The sequence below is a fragment of the Varroa jacobsoni genome, unplaced genomic scaffold (genome assembly GCF_002532875.2).
Source record: "Varroa jacobsoni isolate VJ856 unplaced genomic scaffold, vjacob_1.0 scaffold_201, whole genome shotgun sequence".
In the NCBI taxonomy this organism is placed as follows: Eukaryota; Metazoa; Arthropoda; class Arachnida; order Mesostigmata; family Varroidae; genus Varroa; species Varroa jacobsoni.
Window position 1 is genome coordinate 330713 of NW_019213103.1, and position 7953 is coordinate 338665.

Below are 7953 nucleotides of genomic sequence, written 5' to 3' on the forward strand. Positions count from 1 at the left end.
AAACGAGATGAATGGAGTTTGCATTCAAATCCTGGGATAGACGGTATGCACCTTTTGAGACGCTTCCTAATAAAGGTGTGTGAAAGAGCAGTACTTGGTAATTTTCTTCGTTTTTTTGTCTCATAAACGCTCCAATTCTCTCAGAGTATTGGACGCTGTATTGATTGAAATTACTTTTGAAGAATGCGTGTTTCTTTGTACCGACGGCTGCTTAAAGGGCTATGATGCCGTTGCTTCCGCCTAAAGCGCCTCTCTTGTCGCGGGGAGCGCAGCAGGTGGTGCTGCGGCCTCCACGTTCATGCGGGAGGAGCTAACTGACTTAGCGAACTGCTCTCGAACACCACGAAAGCCTCCACAAAGCGTCCTCTAAAGCGTTGTTATTGCTGCTGCTCTTAGTAGTTGTGATGCTCGTGCTAGTAGCCTGCGGGAAAACGGTGGCCGCCGTCGCAGCAGTTAATGCGACAGCACACAGCAGCGTACACAGGCCGAGCCGATATATGACCATCCAATCATCACAAAGGTCACCGCCCGAAGTATTAATGAAATGGGAAAATCGCTAAAGCTCGACGAGATTGCATCCTGAGAGGCTTCAGCTGCAAAACGATACTCGGAGAAAGACATTGAGCATAGAATTCAAGCAAAAGGAGATCATCTTAGGGAACATACAAACGACTACACTCTGAAATTAAACTCAGCGAGACACTCAAAAAAGAAGAGTTAGTAGAGGAAATAAAAAGAGACTTACGGGGCTCCCACATCAGGCTGTTATGAGCTGCCTTAAAAAACGAGTGCTTGACAGACCTATGGAGTCGGCCTTAATCCTGTTTTTAAAATAAGCACCGCAGTACCTGACACCTTACTTACAAGGTATGTCCTAGGAGTGGCCCTAAAGGAGAAAGAAAATCTAGGGTGGCCAAAAAAGCACCAGATTAAGATCAGATCCCACCGAAAGCTGTCAAGCTTTTCGTTGAACAGAAATCTGAACTCTTCAGGGACCTAGTAAATAGGTTGCTGATAGAAGACCGTGATCCAAGATCACGGGAACCCACAAACAGAGTATGTAGCTGGTAAGGTCAGAAGAGTGGTAACCGACCTCGTAGGTGTAATACCAAGAATAGGATTGGCATAAGGAGACCCTATACTGCGATTAGTTTCAGTAGCTAAGTCAGTTCTTTAGAACCCCTCTCCGCTACGGGAAAACATGGCCCTAGGCTCTAGGAAGGACAAAACGACCCTGCCGGCTGCCTATAGGATATTTTCTATTAAAGTGACTCGAGCCTTCGAAACAATTATCATTGCCGCCGCCATAATGCTGGCCAATGTTTTCGTGTAACATACGACCGATCGAGAACATGCATGATCATGGCCAACACACATTTCTACTTTATTTATCATTTCGTATCATTTCTGTCATCTCCTGAATTTATAAATCTAACGTAAGTGTGTCTTTAATGTTGAATTGTCATATCCGATGCATTTCCATTACTTTATTAGCAAAAGCTGCTTTTATAAAACTTCTCTCCACAGGTACTGTGAAGCTTCCTCACTTTTATCAGAAACTATGAATTTATATCTACACTGGTATGCGTCTTTGATTGATTATATATGTGTATATTTTTAGGCCAACAGATAACACCGCAGGAATGCTCCCAGCTAGTACAAAAGTGGACATCAACGTTCAAGTATTAAATAACCCCCATAAAGGTATTTCCTTTACTTTATCCCTAACTGCCAAATATACTGTATCCTTATTCTGCGCCAGCAAGTCGTTATGAGCAAAACGCAATTAATCTTTTCGTATCGGAAAAAAATTTAGAGGAGAATACACCATTGTTATGCCGCTATGATTTCACTTCGTCTGAAGAAACTAAATCTTTGATCTTGTGCGTAGACCATGGGGAAGACTTCCCACCACCTTTAATAAATCGTATAGCAGACTCCTCATATCTCCTAAATTCGACTGAGGGTTTGCGTAGAACTGTACAAGACTATAAAAGACGAAAATGAGTATTCCGCGCAACTCGGACCTTCTTATTTAGCTTTTCTGGACGATTAGGTGTACTGAACTCTATATTCTTTTAAAAAGATTTGAATAATTGTTGGTTTATTAGATCGCTATTTCCATGGGATGCAAACAACATCCTCCAGAATTCGAAGATGTTCGTTTTTAGTCTTAGCCGCTATCAAATCATTTTTGTAGCTGAAAACATTAGAGAATCGAGGTAGAGTCAGGTTTATTGTTTTCTGATAATGGGTTACATATCCATTACATCCCTTAGATGTACGGAAGAAATGAATAGTTCCTTGTGAGTGCCTATACCCAAGTCGCCCTCATTCTTCGACCGGTCGGTGCGTATACCCCTACCGAAAATCAACAATCGAAGCTATTGTTACGCAGTTACGAGCATGCTAGCCATTTATGGCCTAGGTTCGTATCCGTCGGTGCAAGCCGGTTCGCCTTTATATATCCGCACAAAGTAACTTTTCCTTAAACTGCGAGCGATACAAACCTTTCGATGCAGTTGTAAAGGATATCTTGATTGATGACTGTAAATATTTTGATCTCAATGATGCCGGATGTACACGATTTTGTCTAAGTTAGCTGACCGCATAGCCACGTTACGCGATTATCGCAGAAACTTGTTCTGCCTACTTAGGAGTGCGCCATTTAAACTAAAATTGCCAAGATAAAAATATCGTCTCAACCGATACAACCGAGAGTCTGAGCGTGCCGCCTGTCATTGCAAATACCGAATGAAAAGCACGGAAATTGTATATGCCGGAATATACCCTTTTCCCAAGAAGTAATGTTACGAGAAACAGGTATTTCAAAGTGGTCGCCTGGATGCACCATTCATAAACCGCCACCTAGAGGCGCATGTTACACAGATTACTGTTAATCACCGAAAAACCAAGACTAGGTTCAATTAAGAATACACCATAAAGAAAATAACGATACCACAGGTAACTAATATTCAACGGCCAATGAGTCACGAAAAAGACAGCAATGAGAATTTGGAAATTCTCTTGGATGCTTAAACAGATTATACTCTAGTCTGTAACGTATTCAGGTGGACCCCAAAGGAGTTAGCATACCTCAGATCCGTGTTTGGTGCGACTCACCGCATGTTTCCTACCAGTCTTGGAATCGACATAGTTTCTGGTAAAAGAGCGAACTTGACAGCTGGAAAACCATGTACCTCATTAAAAGCACTAATAAAGGTACTTTACATAAATACAAATGAGACAGGAATGTTACAAAATATCTATTCCATAAAGTAGTCAAATAATCTAAAAGTTCAGAGGACGTATGAGTCAGCTTGTGAAAAGGTGCACATAAGAGGACTTCAAAAAAATTATGCTCAGGAATGAACCGATCTTCGAAGCGCGTTTAAGTATGACCAAACAGGCGCTCTTTCGTAAAGAGGACTATAAGAAATTAACAATGGACCAGGTTACACGTATAGTGAAACCGTACGAACATAATGAATGTGCACTATCGAACAGACAAGGGATAAGCCGCTAAAGTGCGATCGAATGATGTTGCTGTAATACGTCGAGGCGCAGAACAATATCATAAAAGAGGCCAAAAACTAGAAATAAAAACTGTAAAAAAAAGAAAAAATAAAAAAAATGTGTCGAAATTGTGAGCGCCTACATTCTCCACAAAGGTGCCCAGCCGGGGAGCAAACGTGTAGTGTGTATAAAAAACAGAATCACCGCGCTCATATCAAAACAGAAGTACAACGTCAAACTAGTACAGGATGGGGACTCAAACTATGGTAGGTTCGAAACTTTTTTGGCCAAAGCAATAGCTAAGTAGCCGAAACGAAAGCTCTAGGTCCCAGAAATGTTTCCCAGAAATAAACAGAAAACAGCAATTCGAGCACTCCTTGATGCGAGAGGCACCTGGAACGACATAAACCGGGGAATTTTTCAAAGCCTGAAACCGAAACAATCGATCAGCGTTGGAAATGTTCCACCACTCACAAGTAATCACGATGGGATCGATCACGGCGCCGGTTAAAACAAGCAAAAAAAAAACAATTAAATTCTCGTGTTATACGTGAAAAGGTTGAAGCGTGCCTACCGGTGAATACATGCCTCGAACTGGAATTGATAGAAGAGTTGTTTCAATGTTAAAGTGTTTAAAAAGATAAGAACCGCCTGGAAACACTAGTCAGGAAATACGAATGGAGCCTTCCAAGGTCTAGGTCGGCTGTCACAGCCGGTTCAAAGTCCACGTTAAGCAAAAAGCCGGAGAACTTTAGAAGCCACCGCTAACTCCACTTGTTGCTTTTATGCAAGCTATTGTCGATCGGGTCAGAGAACTGGAAGCGCTCGAAAACATTTAAGGGGTAAACCAACTTACAGAATGGATGTCAGATCTCGTCATTACACATTTTTCTGGCCGTAAGTTAAGAATTGTTTTAGACCTGCATATATATAATAAAACTATATACAAGACACGATATCCCATGCCTGCGCTAAATGACAGATTATCGCCTTACCAAAGCGAGCATACTTTTAAAAACATGAATCTTACCAAATGGTACTAAAAGTGGAGAGGCGTCACAGGGAATAGCATCAACGCCTGAAGAGTATCAGAGAAAATAGGTACAAGCTTACGTGGAGCTCACAACTATGGGCGTGGTAAAGGACGGTACAATAATGTGGGAAAATAGCAAAACACTAGTGTCAGATTCCGTTGTTGTATATTGACTTGTACCATGTACTAGTTCAACACAGGCAAATCTAGTGAAGCCGAACAAACCAACGATGCACCAGGGTGCGGCTCGCAGATGTATATAGTGATGCTCTTACTAGATCTTATATCGGTCCGATAAGCGGCAATAGGCGCTCATATGCGATGAGGAATGCAAAAAACACAACAAAAAATATATCGACCGGTAAAGACTGGCTCTTCTTAAAGAGAACGGAATACCAGTGTCATTACCCCACGCACTCACGCAGGGCAGCCACCTGTGGTGCCAAAATGCTCAACCAGGGAAACCACAGCACGAAAGAGATCGCGTATCGTAAACTTAAAAACCCCTACGATACGTAATCCAACGCAAAGCGGAGTTTGAATTACTGCGCAGTGTTCGAAAAATCTATAGCAAACGCACGACTGCGATTCTCTATCATTCACCAATAAGTCAAGTGTTCATCGTACGACTCTTGTGCTGTCAATATCTAAAATATTAACAAATAATCTTGTGTTATTATTTCCCTTTTAGAGTACTTTATTTCGTTTCCTTTTTTGTGTGCAGTTCTTACTTTCGAAGCTGAAGCGTATTTAAAAACGGACTGAATGGATGCGTTCAGCCCGTGCCTCCGGGGCAAAATACTAAGCAATAACATGACATAGCGTCGATGCATAGTTGTTTTTTGTTACAGTCCAGATTCTCGTAGAGTGATTTAGCGATATCTTTAAGGATTACGGCTTTTAGAAGAAGAATTTCCTCAATAAATTATATGGATGTTTAACTGATTTCACGCACTGGCATATACCTATACACGATGACACGAGACACTTCATGAGTAACTAACAGTAACATTAGAATCTTGTTATTGGGTTTTACCTCAAGTGAGTCGCAGCGAACCGTGCACGTATGTATTGTGAGTGTATCCCAGCATTGCCTTCCATCGAGCATATATGTATACCAAGAAACCTGAAGATGATAAAGACATTTAAAGCAGAGCTAAATTAAACGACTTGTTGTTGATCCCTTTCTGATGCAGTGATGCGTGTTATTATTGTAGAATACTGCGACCTGCGCTGTGAAGTTTGAGAACCATAATTAGGTGCAAACCTGAACCATAGTTTTTCTTACAAGCCTCTATTTATGCTAATTTACTGAACTAACTTGAAATTAGGATTTTTTTTTCGCATCTAACATTATTGGTGAACATGCCTGAAGAACAATACTTGATTTGTGTTGTTCAGATTACTTGTCTACACAGTTTATTTAAAAAAAAAAAAAAAAAGAAAAAAAATGCGTGTGTCGCAAAGGTCCTGCTGTTTTGTTCAGTAGCATTCATCTTTGAAATTAGTTGATTGAAGGTAAATATTATTAACGAATTAAGTAAGTAACAAATGAAATTAACTGCCCCTGACCTTTAGCTTTTAAATGGGACTGCTAAAGAACTCTTATTTTGGTTGGGAACTCTGCGTATAGACAGGTATTTTATTTATTCTTTGATCTGGTATCGACTACCGTAACGTCAACCGAACGACCTTGACTAGCCTATGCAAGGCTTATTTAAAAAATATTAAAAAAAATTATAATAACTGGAGGCAGTCCTCCAGTTATTAAAAACCGTTCCTCATATTCTCGTTTTGCGGAAACGCCGTCTTCATACATGGTACCAATAAATATATTTTTTTGCACTTGTATGTTTCTCCATTATATATGCACAAGCCAAGGTATCTAATTTTTCAACAGTATTCTTAATTTTATAATACTATCGAGTTGCTGAGCTGACAATTTCTCCAAAATAAATACTCCAAAAAAATATGTATATCTCGCTATGGCGTCTCACGTTTTTACTGGAATTAATTTCTTTTCTACTTGGGTTTATGGCCCTTTAGGTTTTACTGCTGTTTTTGAATCTTTGTTTCTGCAATAGAGTTTTTGTGGACATTTTTGAGAAGACATCCCCTAAAGGAGTTGCATATTTGGCGAGGGTTCTGAGGTATTCAAGGAGTCTTGACTGGGTAAGCATATAAATCTATCTATGATCTGCTATTTCCGCTTTTCTATTATACTTTAATAGAAATATCGTTGAAATGTACTTAAAAAGTTTAGAAGGAGACGATAGCTGCCAAGAAAAATAACGACTCAATTTAAATGAAAACATTCCACTAGAGTAATGGTAATAAGATAACTGCATTATGCTGGAAGAATACCAGCGGTGTTTAACCCAATGTTGAACTTGAATGAAAAGTTTCCGTGCAAAAAATCTAATTCCGTTTTTCGATTGTGAATTATATTTCTAGATTTACGTGATACCTCCGACAAGCTGGCAAAATATCACGGTGAATTGTAACAGTGGGCTACGAATGAAGCTTTTTTTTGTGAAAAGGCCTAAATCCACACCTTAGCACAGGAATTTCGGGTATTTCCGCGCAAAAAAAATCCAAGTTCACTTTAATACATGCTGCTACCACAAGCTTGCACAATGCGCGAAGTCGAAATTCTGCTGCGGTCCGTTTACAGCGTTAGTACAAAGAAAGCTGTTATCAGGTGTTTGACACGCACAGCACATCGACATCATCAACAACAACAACCACGTTTCCTTCTTTCCAACATTATTTTGTGTGGGTTTCCACTGAAAGGAAAAGATAATTCTTTCGCAATTTTCAAAAAGAACAAATACTACAGCATACATAAAGTGATGCAGAATCTTCTTTTATAATTGCTGATATTGACTACAGTCGAGCGTCCATGTTCCGCAGGTTTCTGTAGAAAACTGCTCTAACCGCCGAACCACCGCTCCTAGCATCGCCACAAATTGTTCTTTTTCAAATTTAATATCAATAATGTTTCAAATTCTGCTGGACAGTGAGATACATACGAGTTTGAAGGAGCAGCTGGAATGAGCAAACTGGCATGAGAGTAAGCGCAACGTATTAAAAATGCTTTCATTTAAGTATAAGCATGTATGCTTAGTTGGTATTATTGGTCTAGAGATTTTTAGATGAACAACTCGCTGACTAAGTAGAAAGAGGCGACCATCTAGTTAGCGTGCTACGGCAATCGGTAAACCTTATATATGAATATCACTATTGTCAAATTTTATTCATCAATTAAGTCAGTGTTCTGCGATTTGGACTATTGGGGGAACTGTATTAGGAAAATAGAGCAATGAAACCCAGGACGTGAATGCTAGGATAACTGTAGTAGGATAATTCCTTCATAGGTCAGAAGATCGTCTAAAAACAAAAAG